This window comes from Pelophylax lessonae (genome assembly GCF_965119305.1).
Source record: "Pelophylax lessonae genome assembly, chromosome: 3".
Classification (NCBI taxonomy): Eukaryota; Metazoa; Chordata; class Amphibia; order Anura; family Ranidae; genus Pelophylax; species Pelophylax lessonae.
The window spans coordinates 353,144,431-353,168,470 of record NC_138770.1 but is presented as its reverse complement, the minus strand read 5'-3'; positions in this window follow the sequence as shown (position 1 = coordinate 353,168,470).

Here is a 24,040-nt window from a genome sequence, read left to right as displayed (position 1 = left end):
ACCATCCTGGACAATTTTGCATGATTTCCTGCTCAGTAATATATGCTTTTTTTGGAGCCCTGTTGATTTTCTATCTAATGGGATTTTAGAAATGTAGCATTTGAAAGGCTTTTACAGCTAAACCTCAACTGGCTGAACTTTTCAGAAGTTGTCATATCTTAGCCTCTTGCTTGCTTTCCTGTCCTCAGAAAGACACAATGTGTTTACTCCTTAGGAGATGTCACACAGTCTTTAGGCACATAATAATCTATAGTAGTGATCGACCGATATTGTTTTTTTAATGCCGATACTGATATCGATATTTTGGTCATCGTATATCGGGATCGCCCGATGTCTGCCGATATTTTCGGACATGTAAACAAATGTTTTTTTTTTTAGTTTTTTTTTCTACGGGTACTCTTGTGGAGGGATCTGGGGGTCTAAAAGACCACAAACCCCTCCCCGGCACTGAAAAACATTCAAAACACCAAGTTTGGCTGTTTTGAATGCTGTCAGTTTTTTTAATTTGGCAGAGTACCTGAAATTGATGTCATGACATGACATCACTTCCGGGTTTTTTACATGGAGACCCGGGTCTTCTCTTCGGCGGCGGAGGTGGAGGTAGGATGCCCGGGTCTCCCGGTTGGATGGGAGACCCGGGCAAGTAGCGGAAGGTGGCGGGATGTCCCCTCCCACTCCTTGTAATGACCGCTGAGCGGCTTCTCAGCCGCATCGGTTGTCATTACAAGTCAGCCGACCGTTGTCTATGGACACCGGTACCGTGGGGATGCCTCTAGCTGCAGGCATCCCCCCGGTACAAGCACTTTCCCTAAATATAGGCAATATCGGTAACCTCAGGGGCTGATTCCGATATATCAGGGAAAGTGCATATTGGCCCCCGATATATCGGTGTTGCCGACATTCGGTCGATTCCTAATTTATAGTCAGTTGTCTTCACTTATCCATCCTCACTTACACCTCTACCCAGGGTCGGGGCAGATGCTACACACAGTGGCCAGTTTTCCCACCCTGTTTATGATGCTGAGCCTGTCAAATGAGCATGTGCAGTGGCTGGCAGCTCTATGCTCAGTAGCACTGAACCTCCACAATTAACAGGCTCTGTGTCATTGAGATGTGATAAGTGTAACATTGAGCCTGTGGTTTTACCAGACTCAGCGTTACTAAGTTGCACTGATAATGGAGTATCTGGTATGGACACTCCAACTTCATTGCCACCCCACACCATGCCACCATAAGGGCTGCCTAAGGCAGCCCCCTTAACTGGCCTCAGAGGGCAGCATGACAAATATTAGAGAAGGTTTCCTAATGCTGACAGAATTCTCTAAACAAATATGTTTTTGTTTTACGTAGTAGTATTACTGTTTTGCATGCTGATCACATGGCAGGTTCCGGAGAATGCACGTAACATGTTTCATGGGTTACTAGACCCACTGCATCAAGATCTGTGTGCTGGTGTATGGGGTAAGAGGGTGACAGCCTCTCCCCCTCCATCCTATATTGCAGCCTTATTGAGTCCATGGTGGAGAATATTTTGATTAAGGGTTTTGACATCTTCACCTTGGTAGAGTGTCCACATTCCAAATCTGTGTAATACAGGAATGCCATAATGCACTGAGGACTGTTAGGTTGACATGGAAGTCTCCAATACCTGGTTGTTGGTTTGATGAGGTGGAGATCTCCAATACCTCATTGTTTGTTTGATGACGTGGAGATCGCCAATACCTGGTTGTTGGTTTGAAGAGGTGGAGATCTCCAATACCTGGTTGATTGTCCATCTTATACCAACATTTTTTTCTTTACATTTTATTTTCAGGTCTAGTGTTATTTAGTCATACATAGTAGACTAAACCAGGAAAATGCTGCATTATGGTCAATAAATTGAACTAATGATCAGAGGAAATAAATAGTAATTCGCTATGATGGTCATCTCCACCTAGTGGCCATAATGCGGTATTTTCTTAATTCATGCTATTCTGTATGAACAGATAACATTTGACCATGAGAGAAAATACCTTAATAATATTTTATTTTGCCCCATTAACACAGATTGTGTTTCAGATTTTAATTTATAAATACATCATTAGGGTTGAGCGGACACCTAGATGTCCGTGTTCGACGGGTTCGGCCGAACTTTAAAAAAAAGTCCGGGTCCGTGTCCCGGACTTTTACCGAACTTTTCCCGGACACCGAACCCCATTGAAGTCAATGGGGACCCGAACTTTAAGGCACTAAAATGGCTCTAAAACACCAAAGGAAAGGGCTAGAGTGCTGCAAATGGCAGCAAAACGTAATTAAGAGCATGGCAAGTGCTCTGCAAACAAATGTGGATAGGGAAATAACTTAAAACAACAAAAAAAAACAGAAAAATAAAACAATGTTCTTCTTCATCTCTGAAGGACGAGGCCCATATGGAGTAGGAGGGAGGTTGAGGTGGTGGTGGATGTGGCGGTGACATAGGCGTGCGCACAGGGTGTGCTGGGTGTGCCTGGGCACACCCTAATCACCTAGGGCACATAGCATTGCCAGTGAGGAGATGGGAAAGATCTCCCTGGGACCTGCTCTGCTCTATTTCTCCTTGCCTACAGGTACATGGCCCGATACATTACTCTCCCTGCTGGCAAACACATGCATGTGTATTTCAACTTTGGGGTGCACACCTTAATGCAATAGGCTGCGCACACCTATGGGCGGTGTAGGTGGAAGCGGCGGTGGAGGAGGACCAGGGCCGGATTAACAGCATCATGGGCTTGGTGCTGAGGATTTTGAAGGGCCTTAAGGGCCGTGCCTTGCCATGCACCCAGAGGAGGAAGGGTGCAGCCATGCATGCCTAATTCAACATGGGATGCTGTCTCTGAAGCCCATAAACACATCCATGCATCGCCAACTGTCCCTCCTTGTCCGGCCTTCACGCTGTGTGGGGAGGTTCTGAGGGTGCTGCCTGGGGAAGCGAGCATAGAAGCCAGACTTCTGTGTTTACAAGTGACAGAAGAGCGGTAACAGTGAATATGGCCAACCCGGGGCCTATATAAAAGGTAGGGGCCTGGAGCTGCAGCTCCAATAGCCCCTACATTAATCTGGCCCTGAGGAGGAGGACGAGGTAGCCAACACTGCTTCTTTTCAAAAATTTTAAATGAGGGTACACCCCAAAAGAGTGAGAAAGAGCAAAAATGGAACAATGGGTGGGTAAGGTCGGTATCCATTGCTATTCTGCATAAGGTACGGAAAAGTCCCGTGGGATCCATGCCTGGTTCATTTTAATGAACGTGAGCTTGTCCACATTGTCTCTGGACAGGCGGCTGCGCTTGTCTGTTATAACGCCCCCAGCCGTGCTAAATACCCGTTCAGATAATACACTGGCTGCAGGGCACGCCAGCACCTCCAAGGCGTAAAGGGCAAGCTCAGGCCATGTGCCCAATTTGGAGACCCAGAAGTTGAAGGGGGCAGACCCGTCATTCACTACATGTAGGCGTGTGCACACATACTGCTCCACCATGTTGGTAAAATGCTGCCTCCTGCTAAGACGTTCCATCTGAGCTGCTGGTGCTGCTGTTTGTTGTGGCGTGCTGACAAAGCTTTTCCACATTTCGGCCATGCTAACCCTGCCTTCTGAGGTGCTGGCGGTGCCCTGGTTGCGTTGGCGACCTCCTCCTCCTCCTCCTCTGCCTTGTGCTTCCACTGTGGCCCCGCTGTCAGATGGGAATGCCAGCAGCATGGCGTCTACCAGCGTGCGCTTGTACTCGCGCATCTTGCGATCGCGCTCCAGTGAGTGAATTAAGGACGGTACGTTGTCCTTGTAACGGGGATCCAGCAGCGTGGCCACCCAGTAATCAGCACAAGTTAGAATGTGGGCAACTCGGCGGTCGTTGTGGAGACACTGCAGCATGTAATCGCTCATGTGTGCCAGGCTGCCCAGAGGCGACGAAAGGCTGTCCTCTGTGGGAGGTGTATCGTCCGTGTCCTCTGTATCCCCCCAGCCACGCACCAGTGATGGCCATGAGCTGGCCTGGGTGCCACCCTGCTGTGAACATGGTTCCATCTCCTCCTCCAGCTCCTCCTCCTCCTCATCCTCCTCATCCTCCAGAACTGTGCCCCTGCTGGACAATTGCGTCCCTGGCGTTTGCGTGTGCAGGAACCCACCCTCGGAGCCCCTTGCGAATGACTGCCCTGAAAGCCTTGGAAATGTTACCTCTTCATCCTCCTCCTCCTCCTCATCCTGTGCCACATCCTCTTCCATCATCGCCCGAATTGTTTTTTCAAGGAGGCATAGAAGTGGGATAGTTAAGCTGAGAACGGCGTCATTGCCACTGGCCATGTTGGTGGAGTACTCAAAACAGCGCAACAAGGCACACAGGTCTCGCATGGAGGCCCAGTTATTGGTGGTGAAGTGGTGCTGTTCCGCAGAGCGACTCACGCGTGCGTGCTGCAGCTGAAACTCCACTATGGCCTGCTGCTGCTCGCACAGTCTTTCCAGCATGTGCAAGGTGGAGTTCCACCTTGTGGGCACGTCACATATGAGGCGGTGAGCGGGAAGGCCGAAGTTACGCTGCAGCGCTGCCAGGCGAGCAGCAGCAGGGTGAGAACGCCGAAAGTGCGCACAAACGGCCCGCACTTTCTGCAGCAGCTCTGACATATCGGGGTAGTTTTTAAGGAACCTCTGCACCACATAATTCAGCACATGCGCCAGGCAAGGGATGTGCGTCAAACCGGCTAGGCCCAGAGCTGCTATGAGATTTCTCCCGTTATCGCACACCACCAGGCCGGGCTTGAGGCTCGCTGGCAGCAACCACTCATTTGTCTGCTGTTCCATGCTCCTCCACAACTCCTGCGCGGTGTGTGGTTTGTCCCCCAAACAGGCAAGTTGTAAAACTGCCTGCTGTCGTTTACCCCTGGCCGTGCTGAAGTTGGTGGTGAAGGTGTTACGCTGTCCGGATGAGGAGGCGGTAGAGGATGAGGAAGCGGAGTAGGAGGAGTTAGGAACAGGAGGCAAACTGAAGCGCCCTGCAATCCTCGGTGGTGGAAGGACATGCGCCAAATTGCTATCCGCCTCAGGCCCATCCGCCACTGCATTTACCCAGTGTGCCGTTAGGGAGATATAACGCCCCTGACCGTGCTTACTGGTCCACGTATCCGTAGTTAGGTGGACCTTGGCACAGATGGCGTTGCGCAGTGCACACCTGATATTTTCCCCCACTTGGTTGTGCAGGGAAGGGATGGCTTGCCTGGAAAAATAGTGGCGGCTGGACACGACGTACTGTGGGACAGCCACCGACATAAGGTTTTTAAAACTGTGCGTCTCCACCAGACGGAATGACAGCATTTCAAAGGCCAATAATTTTGAAATGCTGGCATTCAGGGCCAGGGATCGCGGGTGGGTAGGGGGGTACTTCCTCTTCCTCTCAAGTGTTTGGGAGATGGAAAGCTGAACGCTTCCACGGGACATTGTGGAGATGGTTGTTGGTGACCCAGGTGGTGGTGTTGCTGACAGATCGTCTGTTTGCGGGGTGGCAGGTGCCGGTATCACTACAGATGTGGCTGGAGCGGCCGAGACTGCAGCAGAAGAGGAAGCAGGATGAGCCAGAGACGTTTCTTGGTTTTGAAGGTGTGTACTCCACTGCAGCTCGTGCTTTGCACTTAGATGCCTGATCATGCAGGTTGTGCTCAGGTTGAGAAGGTTTATGCCTCGCTTCAAGCTCTGATTGCACAGGGTGCAAACCACTCGTGTCCTGTCATCAGCACATTTTCTAAAGAACTTCCACGCTAGAGAACTCCTTTGAGCTGACTTTGGTGCGCTCGTTCCCTTGCTGCGTTGGGCAGTAGCGGGCGTAGTGTCTAGGGCACGGCCGCTCCGCTTCTGCACCCTGCTCCCTCTTCTGCTGTGCTGGTGGCTCTGTGCGACCACCGCCTCTTCCTCCAAACTACTCAGGTCACCTGCATGACGTTCATTCCATGTGGGGTCGAGGACCTCATCGTCCTCCACATCATCTTCCACCCAGTCTTCACCCCTGCCCTCCTTGTCGGTCTCCACAATGCTGAACGCCGCAGCAGTTGGCACCTGCGTTTCGTCATCATCGGAGACGTGCTGCGATGATCCTTGCATGTACTCATCTTGAGAAATAAGTGGTTGGGCATCGCTGCACTCAATCTCTTCCACTTCTGGGGCAGGGCTAGGTGGATGGCCCTGGGAAACCCTGCTGACAGAGTCCTCAAAAAGAATAAGAGACTGCTGTATGGCTTGGGGCTCAGACTGCTGGCCTGATTTGCAAGGGGGTGAGGTGAAAGACGGTTGGACATTGGCTGCAGGTGCCAACTCTGACCTTTCTGCAGTAGACTGGGTGGGAGACAATGTGAAGGAACTGGAGGCACTGTCAGCAGCAAACCAATCTACTATCGCCTCAACTTGTTCTGGCCTCATCACTTCTAGGGGCGTTTGATGCCCTACCAAATACTGATGCAGGTTCTGTCGCCTACTCACACTTGAGGAAGGTGTTTCACTTGTGCGTGTAGCTGGCACAGATCGACCACGTCCTCTCCTTGCAACAGGAGCTCTACCAGCAGCACCACGACCCAGGCCACGGCCCTTATTTGACGGTCTCCTCATATTTCTGTAATTTAAGATCTTGCCCTAGAAAGGTTTTTATTGAATAGCGGAATAGGAAATATGATCCAAAAAAGTGTATGTATCTCGCACGTACAAAACCACACTAGGCCCCAATTACTATTGTTTCTACCCCTAAAAGGATGGATGAGGAGTAGGAGGAGTATGGAACAGACAGCACCCTCAAATCTTCAGAAGTATGAGATGAACCCCAAAAACTTGGAAAGGTGGATCTCACACGTACCGACACAGACTATCCCGCAATTCAATTGATCCTCAAAGGTTTTTATTGAATAGCGGAATAGGAAATATGATCAAAAAAAGTGTATGTATCTCGCACGTACACAACCACACTAGGCCCCAATTACTATTGTTTGTACCCCTAAAAGGATGGATGAGGAGTAGGAGGAGGAGTATGGAACAGGCAGCACCCTCAAATCTTCAGAAGTATGAGATGAACCCCAAAAACTTGGAAAGGTGGATCTCACACGTACCGACACAGACTATCCCGCAATTCAATTGATCCTCAAAGGTTTTTATTGAATAGCGGAATAGGAAATATGATCAAAAAAAGTGTATGTATCTCGCACGTACACAACCACACTAGGCCCCAATTACTATTGTTTGTACCCCTAAAAGGATGGTTGAGCAGTAGGAGCAGGAGTATGGAACAGGCAGCACCCTTAAATCTTCAGAAGTATGAGATGAACCCCAACAACTTGGAAAGGTGGATCTCACACGTACCGACACAGACTATCTCGCAATTGAATTGATCCCCAAAGGTTTTAATTGAATAGCGGAATAGAAAATATGATCAAAAAGAAAGTGTATGTATCTCGCACGTACACCACCACACTAGGCCCCAACTACTATTGTTTGTACCCCTAAAAGGATGGTTGAGCAGTAGGAGGAGGAGTATGGAACAGGCAGCACCCTCAAATCTTCAGAAGTATGAGATGAACCCCAAAAACTTGGAAAGGTGGATCTCTCTCACACGTACCAACACAGACTATCCCCCAATTTAACTGATCCCCAAAGGTTTTTGATTAAATAGCGGAATAGAAAATATGATCCAAAAAAAGTGTATGTATATCACACGTACACAACCACACTAGGCCCCAATTACTATTGTTTGTACCCCTAAAAGGCTAGGAGTAGGGGGAGTATGGAACAGGCAGCACCCTCAAACCTTCAGAAGTATGAGATGAACCCCAACAACTTGGAAAGGTGGATCTCTCTCACACGTACCAACACAGACTATCCCCCAATTTAACTGATCCCCAAAGGTTTTTGATTAAATAGCGGAATAGAAAATATGATCCAAAAAAAGTGTATGTATATCACACGTACACAACCACACTAGGCCCCAATTACTATTGTTTGTACCCCTAAAAGGCTAGATGAGGAGTAGGGGGGGTATGGAACAGGCAGCACCCTCAAATCTTCAGAAGTATGAGATGAACCCCAAAAACTTGGAAAGGTGGATCTCTCTCACACGTACCAACACAGACTATCCCCCAATTTAACTGATCCCCAAAGGTTTTTGATTAAATAGCGGAATAGAAAATATGATCCAAAAAAAGTGTATGTATATCACACGTACACAACCACACTAGGCCCCAATTACTATTGTTTGTACCCCTAAAAGGCTAGATGAGGAGTAGGGGGAGTATGGAACAGGCAGCACCCTCAAACCTTCAGAAGTATGAGATGAACCCCAACAACTTGGAAAGGTGGATCTCTCTCACACGTACCAACACAGACTATCCCCCAATTTAACTGATCCCCAAAGGTTTTTGATTAAATAGCGGAATAGAAAATATGATCCAAAAAAAGTGTATGTATATCACACGTACACAACCACACTAGGCCCCAATTACTATTGTTTGTACCCCTAAAAGGCTAGGAGTAGGGGGAGTATGGAACAGGCAGCACCCTCAAACCTTCAGAAGTATGAGATGAACCCCAACAACTTGGAAAGGTGGATCTCTCTCACACGTACCAACACAGACTATCCCCCAATTTAACTGATCCCCAAAGGTTTTTGATTAAATAGCGGAATAGAAAATATGATCCAAAAAAAGTGTATGTATATCACACGTACACAACCACACTAGGCCCCAATTACTATTGTTTGTACCCCTAAAAGGCTAGGAGTAGGGGGAGTATGGAACAGGCAGCACCCTCAAACCTTCAGAAGTATGAGATGAACCCCAACAACTTGGAAAGGTGGATCTCTCTCACACGTACCAACACAGACTATCCCCCAATTTAACTGATCCCCAAAGGTTTTTGATTAAATAGCGGAATAGAAAATATGATCCAAAAAAAGTGTATGTATATCACACGTACACAACCACACTGGGCCCCAATTACTATTGTTTGTACCCCTAAAAGGCTAGATGAGGAGTAGGGGGAGTATGGAACAGGCAGCACCCTCAAACCTTCAGAAGTATGAGATGAACCCCAACAACTTGGAAAGGTGGATCTCTCTCACACGTACCAACACAGACTATCCCCCAATTTAACTGATCCCCAAAGGTTTTTGATTAAATAGCGGAATAGAAAATATGATCCAAAAAAAGTGTATGTATATCACACGTACACAACCACACTAGGCCCCAATTACTATTGTTTGTACCCCTAAAAGGCTAGATGAGGAGTAGGGGGGGTATGGAACAGGCAGCACCCTCAAACCTTCAGAAGTATGAGATGAACCCCAACAACTTGGAAAGGTGGATCTCTCTCACACGTACCAACACAGACTATCCCCCAATTTAACTGATCCCCAAAGGTTTTTGATTAAATAGCGGAATAGAAAATATGATCCAAAAAAAGTGTATGTATATCACACGTACACAACCACACTAGGCCCCAATTACTATTGTTTGTACCCCTAAAAGGCTAGGAGTAGGGGGAGTATGGAACAGGCAGCACCCTCAAACCTTCAGAAGTATGAGATGAACCCCAACAACTTGGAAAGGTGGATCTCTCTCACACGTACCAACACAGACTATCCCCCAATTTAACTGATCCCCAAAGGTTTTTGATTAAATAGCGGAATAGAAAATATGATCCAAAAAAAGTGTATGTATATCACACGTACACAACCACACTAGGCCCCAATTACTATTGTTTGTACCCCTAAAAGGCTAGATGAGGAGTAGGGGGAGTATGGAACAGGCAGCACCCTCAAACCTTCAGAAGTATGAGATGAACCCCAACAACTTGGAAAGGTGGATCTCTCTCACACGTACCAACACAGACTATCCCCCAATTTAACTGATCCCCAAAGGTTTTTGATTAAATAGCGGAATAGAAAATATGATCCAAAAAAAGTGTATGTATATCACACGTACACAACCACACTAGGCCCCAATTACTATTGTTTGTACCCCTAAAAGGCTAGATGAGGAGTAGGGGGGGTATGGAACAGGCAGCACCCTCAAATCTTCAGAAGTATGAGATGAACCCCAAAAACTTGGAAAGGTGGATCTCTCTCACACGTACCAACACAGACTATCCCCCAATTTAACTGATCCCCAAAGGTTTTTGATTAAATAGCGGAATAGAAAATATGATCCAAAAAAAGTGTATGTATATCACACGTACACAACCACACTAGGCCCCAATTACTATTGTTTGTACCCCTAAAAGGCTAGATGAGGAGTAGGGGGAGTATGGAACAGGCAGCACCCTCAAACCTTCAGAAGTATGAGATGAACCCCAACAACTTGGAAAGGTGGATCTCTCTCACACGTACCAACACAGACTATCCCCCAATTTAACTGATCCCCAAAGGTTTTTGATTAAATAGCGGAATAGAAAATATGATCCAAAAAAAGTGTATGTATATCACACGTACACAACCACACTAGGCCCCAATTACTATTGTTTGTACCCCTAAAAGGCTAGGAGTAGGGGGAGTATGGAACAGGCAGCACCCTCAAACCTTCAGAAGTATGAGATGAACCCCAACAACTTGGAAAGGTGGATCTCTCTCACACGTACCAACACAGACTATCCCCCAATTTAACTGATCCCCAAAGGTTTTTGATTAAATAGCGGAATAGAAAATATGATCCAAAAAAAGTGTATGTATATCACACGTACACAACCACACTAGGCCCCAATTACTATTGTTTGTACCCCTAAAAGGCTAGATGAGGAGTAGGGGGAGTATGGAACAGGCAGCACCCTCAAACCTTCAGAAGTATGAGATGAACCCCAACAACTTGGAAAGGTGGATCTCTCTCACACGTACCAACACAGACTATCCCCCAATTTAACTGATCCCCAAAGGTTTTTGATTAAATAGCGGAATAGAAAATATGATCCAAAAAAAGTGTATGTATATCACACGTACACAACCACACTGGGCCCCAATTACTATTGTTTGTACCCCTAAAAGGCTAGATGAGGAGTAGGGGGAGTATGGAACAGGCAGCACCCTCAAACCTTCAGAAGTATGAGATGAACCCCAACAACTTGGAAAGGTGGATCTCTCTCACACGTACCAACACAGACTATCCCCCAATTTAACTGATCCCCAAAGGTTTTTGATTAAATAGCGGAATAGAAAATATGATCCAAAAAAAGTGTATGTATATCACACGTACACAACCACACTAGGCCCCAATTACTATTGTTTGTACCCCTAAAAGGCTAGATGAGGAGTAGGGGGGGTATGGAACAGGCAGCACCCTCAAACCTTCAGAAGTATGAGATGAACCCCAACAACTTGGAAAGGTGGATCTCTCTCACACGTACCAACACAGACTATCCCCCAATTTAACTGATCCCCAAAGGTTTTTGATTAAATAGCGGAATAGAAAATATGATCCAAAAAAAGTGTATGTATATCACACGTACACAACCACACTAGGCCCCAATTACTATTGTTTGTACCCCTAAAAGGCTAGGAGTAGGGGGAGTATGGAACAGGCAGCACCCTCAAACCTTCAGAAGTATGAGATGAACCCCAACAACTTGGAAAGGTGGATCTCTCTCACACGTACCAACACAGACTATCCCCCAATTTAACTGATCCCCAAAGGTTTTTGATTAAATAGCGGAATAGAAAATATGATCCAAAAAAAGTGTATGTATATCACACGTACACAACCACACTAGGCCCCAATTACTATTGTTTGTACCCCTAAAAGGCTAGGAGTAGGGGGAGTATGGAACAGGCAGCACCCTCAAACCTTCAGAAGTATGAGATGAACCCCAACAACTTGGAAAGGTGGATCTCTCTCACACGTACCAACACAGACTATCCCCCAATTTAACTGATCCCCAAAGGTTTTTGATTAAATAGCGGAATAGAAAATATGATCCAAAAAAAGTGTATGTATATCACACGTACACAACCACACTAGGCCCCAATTACTATTGTTTGTACCCCTAAAAGGCTAGATGAGGAGTAGGGGGAGTATGGAACAGGCAGCACCCTCAAACCTTCAGAAGTATGAGATGAACCCCAACAACTTGGAAAGGTGGATCTCTCTCACACGTACCAACACAGACTATCCCCCAATTTAACTGATCCCCAAAGGTTTTTGATTAAATAGCGGAATAGAAAATATGATCCAAAAAAAGTGTATGTATATCACACGTACACAACCACACTGGGCCCCAATTACTATTGTTTGTACCCCTAAAAGGCTAGATGAGGAGTAGGGGGAGTATGGAACAGGCAGCACCCTCAAACCTTCAGAAGTATGAGATGAACCCCAACAACTTGGAAAGGTGGATCTCTCTCACACGTACCAACACAGACTATCCCCCAATTTAACTGATCCCCAAAGGTTTTTGATTAAATAGCGGAATAGAAAATATGATCCAAAAAAAGTGTATGTATATCACACGTACACAACCACACTAGGCCCCAATTACTATTGTTTGTACCCCTAAAAGGCTAGATGAGGAGTAGGGGGGGTATGGAACAGGCAGCACCCTCAAACCTTCAGAAGTATGAGATGAACCCCAACAACTTGGAAAGGTGGATCTCTCTCACACGTACCAACACAGACTATCCCCCAATTTAACTGATCCCCAAAGGTTTTTGATTAAATAGCGGAATAGAAAATATGATCCAAAAAAAGTGTATGTATATCACACGTACACAACCACACTAGGCCCCAATTACTATTGTTTGTACCCCTAAAAGGCTAGATGAGGAGTAGGGGGAGTATGGAACAGGCAGCACCCTCAAATCTTCAGAAGTATGAGATTGTGTTCACTGTACCCCACAAAGATTGAGTTCACTGCACCCCACAATGATTGTGTTCACTGCACCCCACAAAGATTGTGTTCACTGCACCTCACAAAGATTGTGTTCACTGTACCCCCCAAAGATTGTGTTCACTGCACCCCACAAAGATTCTGTTCACTGTACCCCACAAAGATTGTGTTCACTGCACCCTAAAAGGATGTTGTTCACTGCACCCCACAAAGATTGTGTTCACTGCACCCTAAAAGGATGTTGTTCACTGCACCCCAAAAAGATTGTGTTCACTGTACCCCCCCAAAGATTGTGTTCACTGCACCCCACAAAGATTGTGTTCACTGCACCCCAAAAAGATTGTGTTCACTGTACCCCCCAAAGATTGTGTTCACTGCACCCCAAAAAGATTGTGTTCACTGTACCCCCCAAAGATTGTGTTCACTGCACCCCACAAAGATTCTGTTCACTGTACCCCACAAAGATTGTGTTCACTGCACCCCAAAAAGATTGTGTTCACTGTACCCCCCAAAGATTGTGTTCACTGCACCCCAAAAAGATTGTGTTCACTGTACCCCCCAAAGATTGTGTTCACTGCACCCCAAAAAGATTGTGTTCACTGTACCCCACAAAGATTGTGTTCACTGCACCCCAAAAAGATTGTGTTCACTGTACCCCCCCAAAGATTGTGTTCACTGCACCCCACAAAGATTCTGTTCACTGCACCCCACAAAGGATTTTGTTCACTGCACCCCAAAAAGATTGTGTTCACTGCACCCCAAAAAGGATTTTGATCACTGCACCCCAAAAAGGATGTTGTTCACTGCACCCCAAAAATGATTTTGTTCACTCCACCCCAAAAAGATTGTGTTCACTGCACCCCACAAAGATTGTGTTCACTGCACCCCAAAAAGATTGTGTTCACTGTACCCCCCAAAGATTGTGTTCACTGCACCCCACAAAGATTCTGTTCACTGTACCCCACAAAGATTGTGTTCACTGCACCCCAAAAAGATTGTGTTCACTGCACCCCAAAAAGGATGTTGTTCACTGCACCCCAAAAAGGATGTTGTTCACTCCACCCCAAAAAGATTGTGTTCACTGCACCCCACAAAGATTGTGTTCACTGCACCCCAAAAAGATTGTGTTCACTGCACCCCAAAAATGATTTTGTTCACTGCACCCCAAAAAGGATTTTGTTCACTGCACCCCAAAAAGGATGTTGTTCACTCCACCCCAAAAAGATTGTGTTCACTGCACCCCAAAAAGATTGTGTTCACTGCACCCCACAAAGGATTTTGTTCACTGCACCCCAAAAAGATTGTGTTCACTGCACCCCAAAAAGGATGTTGTTCACTGCACCCCAAAAAGGATTTTGTTCACTGCACCCCAAAAAGATTGTGTTCACTGCACCCCACAAAGGATTTTGTTCACTGCACCCCACAAAGATTGTGTTCACTGCACACCAAAAAGGATTGTGTTCACTGCACCCCAAAAAGATTTTGTTCACTGCACCCCAAAAAGATTGTGTTCACTGCAGCCCAAAAAGATTGTGTTCACTGCAGCCCAAAAAGATTGTGTTCACTGCAGCCCAAAAAGATTGTGTTCACTGCAGCCCAAAAAGATTGTGTTCACTGCAGCTCACACACAGAAAAATGGATGTGGATCACTGACACCTGCCTATCTCCAATCCCACACCACACAGCAATATCGATTGTAGTTTGTAGAACACAGTTTCCCTAAAATTCAGCAGACTCTGTCCCTAACAGGATTGAGAAGAGATCGTAGATCAGGATTGAGTGCAGATTCACCCCACCCCCCACACAGCAATATCGATTGTAGTTTGTAGAAGACACTGACCCTATAATTCAGCAGACTCTATCCCTAAAATGCCTACAACTCGCCCTGCCTAAACACTCCGACCTGTCCCTCAATTCTATCCGGACACAAATGGTTTTTTCCTGCCTATCTTTCCCTAATCAGCAGCCAGCACATTGATGTGTGCTCTGTCCCTTAGCTAAGCAGCAGAATGACGCTGCTGCGGCGGCTGCCTCGAACTTATAAAGACTTGGTCACATGCTTCAGACGGCCAATCACAGCTACTAAGACATTTGCAGGCATGGCTGGGATGGCTTAAGGCACACCAGTTAAACGATTGTTGATTGGCTGTTGAAAGCCCGCCATGAAAAGAGCGCCAAAGCATGCAAAACCCGGAAATAAAACGACCGAACACGGATTTTTACCCGAACATACAGTAAAGTGTCCGTGTCCGTGTTCGGGTAAAAAAAATCCAATTATTCGGTACGAACACGAATAATACAGTCCGTGTTCGCTCAACACTATACATCATCAACAGTTGGGTAATTTTAATTACACTATTATAATGGCTTACTGATCTGTTTTTTTTAGTTCTGAAGTAGATGGAAGAAAACCCAGGGCTAGCAGGAAAACAAGTCCTATTAAAAAAAAAAAATTAATGTTCATGCAGTTTCACAGAATAAATACTGTAGCTCTGCATTTTTTTTTTTTTTGTTACAAATGCATAACTTTGTCTCTTTCATAGCAATACTATAAAATGTATATATTTTCCCTCAACATGCAACAGTTTCAAGGCCAATGAAACATTTGAAATTGTGTGTGTAAACATCCAATTGTATTCATTGGCCCTTGAAGCCTATGTTACAGAGCAGATAAGTGGCAGTAAGTAAAATAATTTTTTTTACATGCAAGGTTTCTGCCAACACAATAAACTACTAGTTTATGCAGAGCTTTTGAATTGTGGAGTCAAAATAACTGGTGGTACACTTTTAGACTCCTTTTCACTGATGGTACCCATTATAAACATACAAATGCCACTTGCCAGACGTAAGAATGTGACACTTTCTAAAGCCCTGTACACACGATCCTAAAATTCGACAACAGATCATTCATTTTTTTTTGCATGCTAGTTGCACATTGAACATGAAGAGTTTACTAAAGTTACGAAAATTCTCGTACGACAGAATAAAAATTCAGAAGTGATGTCATATGTTGTAGTGTATTTGTATTGTATTTTCGAATGACAACTGTACTAATTAAACAAAAATCATATAATCTGGTATCGTATGAGAAATATTTTCGTGCTTGTCCGATCGGATAATATCTGATGAACTGTCATGTTTGGTTCTCGAAAGCTCTGTGCTAACGTTACGATTATAGTATGATCAATTATAAAGAATTTTTTTGTCCGATTTTCGTATTGTGTGTACAGGCCTTAAGAGTAATGCCTCGTACACACGCAACGATTATCGGCCGACCGATCGGCCGTCTTTTGTCCAGTGCTGTTGTGTTGGTTGGTTGTTGGTTGAAATGTGCTCTAGACTTGCACTTGACTTTTGTTGGCCGACAGAAAATGACGTCACTACGTTCAACGCATGTTCGACGCACGTCCGCCGCTACAAAAGAGGAAGTGAGTGTTTGGCCGTGACCCTTCTGCGCATCTCGCGCTGATTTCGGTAGCATTTGTTTGGTTGATGACATTTCGCTATTTTCCGAGATATCGTTCGAGAATTTATTATGGAGACCGACGATTCGACTTTTGCTGTACTTGGGCTTGGAGTTGTGGCTCTGAGGCGAGTTATGAGCAAGAGGAAGAAGAAGCGGACCTCCTGGACGAAAAATTGGTTGCTTAACCGTGATCAATTTTCCCACATGTCCTTGCTGAGGGAGCTCCAGGAAAATAATCCTGATGACTTCAGGAATTATTTGAGGATGACGGATCCCATCTTTCACCGTCTTCTTGCCCTGGTGTCCCCCTGTATTATCAAGCAGGATACGTGTATGCGGGTTGCAATTACTCCTGAGCAAAGGTTAATTGCGACTTTGAGATATCTTGCAACAGGGAGAAGCCTGCAGGATCTCAAGTTCACCACAGGCATCTTCCCCCAAGCTCTTGGTATCATCATCCCTGAGACCTGCTCTGCTATCATAAAGGTCTTGCGGAAGGACTATATCAAGGTATGTTTTATGTTTACATTACATTACATGTATTAGTCATCTCACCCGAATTATGCTGTTTTTGGATGTACATCAATTTACAGATGTCATTATTTTGTAACTACCCTCTGTCCGCATGCACATAGTAGTAAAGATTTATATTATCTTAACCATTTGTAAAATTACCCAGTAACCACCCCAGCATTCCCTCCTATGTGTCCCTAAACGCATTGCCTGTTAACAGTATATTGAATCGGTGTCATTTTCTGACTTTCCCTGAACCAATTCTTCCTTTGCAAATGTTTTAGTACCTAGTTTATGATTTATCTTAAAGACATCAGTCCATCAATTGCAACCTAGGATTGTGTATGTTTATGTAATGATGTAAAAACGTTCAGTGCCCACAAGCCCTTATTGATGTATAAATGCATAGTTTTACTTACCCATCCCCCCACCCACCCATGCTAAAAGTCAGCATATACCAAAGCTCTAGCTGGTGAATTACAATATAATCACATTAGGAGGTGTAAAATAAATGTATGTAGATGTTATATCCCCAAATGCAAACGATTGTCTTCCTGTTGTTTATATCTTAAAGTTGCATAACCATTTAACAGACAAGTGTGTGTAATAATGTGATGTGCTCAAGCACTAATTTTTTTTCCACAGTTTCCTTCAAACGCAGAGCAATGGCTGGAGATTGCTGCTCAATTTCAGGAAAAGTGGAATTTTCCCAATTGTGGGGGTGCTATAGATGGGAAGCATGTCCGCAATATCCCCCCTCCAAATTCGGGCTCATTTTATTATAATTATAAAGGTTTTTTCAGTATTGTCATGCTAGCCATAGTTAATGCTAACTATGAGTTCCTCTTTTTGGATATTGGCAAAAATGGCCGCAATTCGGATGAGGGAGTTATTGAGCAGACGAAGTTTGCTCGTCGCCTTCATAACGGCACTCTGAACTTGCCATCCAGGGAGCAAACCATTGAGGGGATGAGCTTTGTATTTGTGGCAGATGATGCTTTTGCGCTTGGGGAGCATCTTATGAAGCCCTACCCTCAGAAGAACCTCACCCCCGGCCAAAGGATCTTCAACTACCGGTTGTCCAGAGCTCGCAGAGTGGTGGAGAATGCCTTCGGGATAATGGCCAACCGGTTCAGGATATTCCTGACTTCCATACACCTGGCACTCTACAAAATAGATCACGTGGTCCTCTGTTGCTGCATTTTACATAACTTTTTGCGCAGGAATGCTTAGAACTATCTAATGCAGCAACTGGATACTGACCCTGCTATGCCAGGGCCAAGTGAAGAGGCACAACCCCGTGAACAAGTGGAGTCCATGACCTCAATGGAAGTCGGACGTTCCGGATTGGAATCACAAAGACCCCGTCAGATCCACCAGGAATATCTAGACTATTTTGTGGGGAGAGGAACTGTGTCCTGGCAGGAATTTCTGCCAGACACTCGTTAATTTTGTCTGATCTGCCAGACACAAGATAATTGTGAGAGATCTAATAATATTTCTGAAATTAAACAAAAATTGCAATGATTATGTATTGTGTATTCTAATAATTTGGGCACATATCCAAAACAACATTTTTTGGGTTCATCATATATATGTGTGACTTTAGAAGGGTTAATACATTCATCAGTGTGTTTTTCTACTGTTGTCTCTCCCCAGCTGTTCCAATGCGATTATGGCCATGTGTTATTTTTTTCCCAGTGGTGTAAATAGAAGGGCCTTCTGCACCCCTTTAAATTTATACAAACCCTCTCACATTGAGAAGTAGGTCACACCCAAGGTTCATCCAAGGTCACCTTGCATTGGTGGTCATTGGCCAGAAGGTGCCCATACTATATATTTCTTCTAAAACATTAGTGTATTAACAACTTACCTCCACCTGTTATGTTGTGTTCATTTATGACATCCTTCTCACTGCCCACCAATGTAAGGAGATGTCAGTGTTATGTGAAACTTGCTCATTGTTGAGATCAAAGTGTTATATATAGGTAATGTAAAGTGAAATAGACAAAAGAACCAGCAATACACTATATATTACACTGATCTCCCTACACTGATTGCTACTGGCCATCTCAATGCCATATAGAATCCTAGGAGTGCTAGTACTTAGTGCTGGGTCACACTTGTGCGATCCAATCCTGTGCAAACTGTAAATATCGCACAGCGATATGCGATCAAACTGGGGGTGTCTTTAACATTTCATTGACACCCCCAGCGTATCGCATATGGCAGTGTGAACTGCCAAGGGTGCGTTTGCAATGTGGGAACAGGCTGTGAATTCGCAGCCTTCCCGCATCGCATAAGTGTGACCCGGCACTTACTGTTCGCACAGGATTGGATCGCACAAGTGTGAACCACTGTGCAATCCGATCCTGATGCGGCTGAAAAAAAGGGTCATGTGCGACTTTTGTGTGGGTGCAGTGCGAATTTAGCCATACAAGGTGTATGGCTGAATTTGCACCGCACAGCCGATCGCATGTAATGAAGGAGCAGTGCGCTTCAATATTACATGCGATCGCCGCAGCCGCACGAGTGTGAACCGGCACTAAATAGAACCTGTATTTTAGTAGACTGATTGCCACTCAGTTCACAGATATCATAGTGCATTCAGTGTACTAGTGAATATCACTTGTTAGATGTCCACTGGTCCTGAAGGCACAAACATTTTGTCCGGCTGATAATTATACACACAATCAAAACTGCTTTCATTAACATGCAAATATGTGAATAGGACAGCCATCATACATTTTGTGCTACTTTACCCAGCTTTAGACCTGCCCCCCCAGCGAAAGTCTAAGAAAGAATCGAACACACATTGTTGAATGTAAATTTTTTTTAGTAAAACACATTCACAGGGTTAGGGTTAGGGTGTTGTAAAGTGCTTCATATGCATAGGAGCCCTGAGTAAAACTTGGACAAACTTGGGTACACCTTTCACAGATGACAATGCATGTATTGTGCAAAAATAATGCCATAAAATGTAAAACGAACATGGGGACAAACAACAAAATCTTAATAAAACCAATAAAATATCTGGTAAAATTAGTTTAAAATTTGGCAAGCATGTCAACAAAGTCTCTCATTTTATTTTGTAAGGCTGTTGCAGCCTCCTTCATTTTTTCAAGCTCTGAGCAGCATTGTAGAGCCTCTACTGTCATCCTGGCTATAGTGCAACTAGGAATAACATGACCTGTTAATAAAAACATCAAATATTAAGTACATGCGAAGCAACTAGATGAGGTCATAATATTTGAAAATTTGGGGTCAAGTTCATCTTAAACTATTGTAGAGTTAATACCTACCCTGCTCTTCTGCTCTTTTGCCCTAGGCTCTTCTTCTTCCTCCTGTCCTCCTCCGATGCTGTCGCCGATGATTATGCCGCTGTCCTGTTTCTGCAGCTTAATATATATAAATTAGGGGCATGAACGCACGATGACGTCATCGAGAGGTCACGCCCCTAATGTATATATATTAAGCTGCAGAGACCGGAGACCGGCATAATCATCGGCGACAGCATCAGAGGAGGACAGGAGGAAGAAGAAGAGCCTAGGGCAAAAGAGCAGACAACAGAAGAGCAGAAGATTGGACAACAGAAGAGCAGAGAGGAGAAGATCCAAAGATCAGAGTGGAGAAGACCAGATGAAGATTTTTAAGAACATTTCATAAACGTCTCCTGTTGTTATTCACATACACTTCCTTTTATGGGATGAATGGGTAGGGGTACTCTGTACCCCATACCCATTCACATAGGGAGTGGGGTCCGGGATCTGGGGGCCACCCCTTGTTAAAGGGCGCTTCCAGATTCCTATGAGCCCCCTGCCCGCATGACCCCCACAACCACCGGACAGGGTTGTGGGGATGAGGCCCTTGTCCTCATCAACATGGGGGCAAGGTGCTTTGGGGTAGGGGGTGCAGAGCCCCCCCTGCCCCAAAGCAACAACACCCCCCCATGTTGAGGGCATGTGGCCTGGTGTGGTCCAGGGGGGGTGGGGCTGCTCGCTCGTCCCCTCCCATTTCCTGGCCTGCCGGTCTGCATGCTTGGATAAGGGTCTTGTATGGATTTTGGGGGGTACCCCACGCCATCTTTTTGGTGTGGGCCTACCCTCAAATTCCATACCACACACAAAGGGCCTGCTTTGGAACTTGGGGGGGACATTTTTGCGTGGAGTTCCTCCTCAAGAATCTCACAGCGCAAGTGGCCCCGCAAGTCGGATCATCCTGTTCCGACTTACGGTGCGACTTCCATTCAAATCAAGAGGCTCCCATAGGGAACTATTGTTTTGAAATGGAGGCTGTAAATAACGCTACTAAAAGCAACATGGCAAAACGTGCTATTACGCTAATTGAACAAACTACTGAAAGCACGTTTTTACAGCTGCTTTTTCTGGCGTCCGAACTAGCTTTGACACACGTTTTTTCTAATGCCCCGTGTGCATGGGGCCTAAAAACCATCAAACGTCAAAAACATATGTTTGGTCTAAAATGTGAATCAGGTGCACCAAAAAATGTAATCATGTGTCAAATATATAATCATATAGTGACAAATCTACACAAATGAAGAAAACTTTATAAGATTTGACACTATATGATTATATAATTGACACATAATTTTTACGTTTTGCGCACCTGATTCACATTATTTAACAAACAGGTAGTTCCTTTGAAGCATTACATCAAATACAGCAAATGAGAAATACACTTGAAAACACATTAAAAAAAACTTACTTGGGCACAAAACTGCCTCCTGATCCGGATCATTTGCTGAAGTGCTTGCAAGGCTGGTTGGAATGCTGGCACGAGATTTTGCTTCCGACATTTCCACATCAGAACCAGCTGGAGGTGACACATCCCATACTTCACATGAGGGAACCTCTGCAATGTATATTTTTAATTAAATCCAACAATAGAAGGTTAAACAATCATCGCAAATACACATATTTTTAGTATCCCACTATCAAAAAATCTGGGCCTACCAACCTTCCTGTTGCTGTGGTGGCTGCACACTTGTTGGCTCCACCATGCTGCATTCGGGACTACTGTCTTTATCTACATAATAATAAAAATGTGGCATGTAATAAAATTCACAGGAGGTAAATTTGATAGGACAAGGTGCACTGCTTGACAGCTATTTTCTTATAAAATATTAAGACATGTACATGGTTATCTCCTAAAAAGTTGGGACATTAATGTTTGACTCTGCATAGGAAACAATTACCTTTTTGGGAATGTGTGCCAGCATCTGGGCCCATGTCCTCTGCTTCTTCATCCAATGTGGATGGAGCTGCCACAGTCGCAGCACCTCTCCTCCTCTTTTCCCATTCTTTTTGCTTTAATTTGCGTTTTTCTCCTATTTAAAGGTTAGAAAAAGAATATGGGAATAATATGAATGTTTGCATAGAAAATTTGTTGCAATAAAGAAAATTCGTTGCAATCAAATACATATATAGTTTACTGTGGATTCCTGTCTTTTAATGTAATATACAAATAAATCATCAATAGATCGATCTAATCAAGACATGACCAATAAAATAAATAATTTGAAAGTTTTCATATACATTATAATCTATACATTTTAATACAACATACACCAAATCGACCAAAAACATATTGCTTGATAAAATAAATAAACTTACTTTTTTTAAGGATACGATGTATGTGACCAGGCTGTTCTTGCTCACAGTGCTTCAAATCAGACCATATTTTGCGGATTTGGTCTTTTGATCGCTTAACACCATATTTTTTTAGTAAAAAGGCAACCACCTTGTCCAGAATCCGGTCTTTTCTTGAGTTGGGCCTTTCATAATTATCCAACCTGCCATCATAGTCCTGTTTCTCAAGTATGGCAACCATCTCCACCATTTCCCCCTTGGTCATAGGTGTTGCTTTGGTTTTTTTGGTGGCCCAACCACTTCAGCCTTCACTTGTGGAACTTTGAGATTGTGACATGTTCGCTTCACAACGATTCTTCCGCCGACTCACGTGTGTCTGTGTCGCATGCAGCCTAATCTTCGGCACGTACACGCCCCTGCGTCAGCTCGCCACTGGAGGCGGAGTTGATGCATGCGCTGTCTGTAAAGGACGCCAGATCTTTCGGTCGACGATTCGCTATCGGACAAGTCAATTGGAGGAGCACGATCGATCGGCGAATCACGATTCTTCACCACATACAGAGGTACGACTTTTGATTCAAAAGCAGGTGTTTTTGGCCCTATACCGCTTATATTGGGAATATCTTTATTATTTGACAAAATACATGCTCTTTGACTATGTTTTGTGTTGTGTTGTGTTGTGTCTTGCAGGCATATACTGTAATTCATCATGGTGGACAAATACACCACACCAGAGTTTTTACAACTCTTCATAGATGAGTACAGAAAACTGCCCTGTCTGTGGCAAGTTAAAACCAAAAATTACTCGAATAGGCAACTCAAACAAGAGGCCTATTGTAAATTAGTTGATTTTTACAAAACTGCTAATCCCAAGGCTGACATCCCCTACATCAAAGCCAAAATAAGCAGCATCCGTACTGCTTACAAGAGGTTGCTTAATAAAATGCAAGCTACGGAGAGGTCTGGAGCTGCTGCGGAGGAGGTCTATGTACCACGTCTGTGGTATTTTGAAAGCCTCCGGTTCCTGACGGACCAGGAGGAATCCAGGCCATCCCTCTCCACGCTGCCTTCAACATCAGTGGAGCCCTCATTTGCTGTCAGCCAGGAGGAAGATATCCTGGAGGCCAATTTGACACAGGTATGGCATTTCACAATATATTGTATGCAATAAACATAATGATGGAACAAAATAAATAGCAAAACAATAATTGACCCTTTATGTAAACAGGGGCGTAGCAAGGGGTTGGCGAGACCGGCGCCCGCCAGGGGTGCAGGCCAAGGGAGGGGGCGCAAAAATTATTGGCAGTGTTAGGCCCCTTTCACACAGGCGGACCATTCAGATCCGCCTGTTCGTTTTTTTGGCGGATCTGAAAGTTCCCCCTATGCATTCCTATGGGGCATCGGATGTCAGCGGAGACATGTCCGCTGACATCCGACCCGATCCGATCCGTCAAATCTGGATGATGGAAACCCTATTTTCCATCTGTCCAGCGGATCGGATCGGATGGGATCAGATGAGAACGGACCGACCCCATAGAGATGCATGGGGAACTGACAGCTGTGTCTCCGCACACAGAGCGGAGACACAGCTGTCATCCTTCTGCTCAGCGG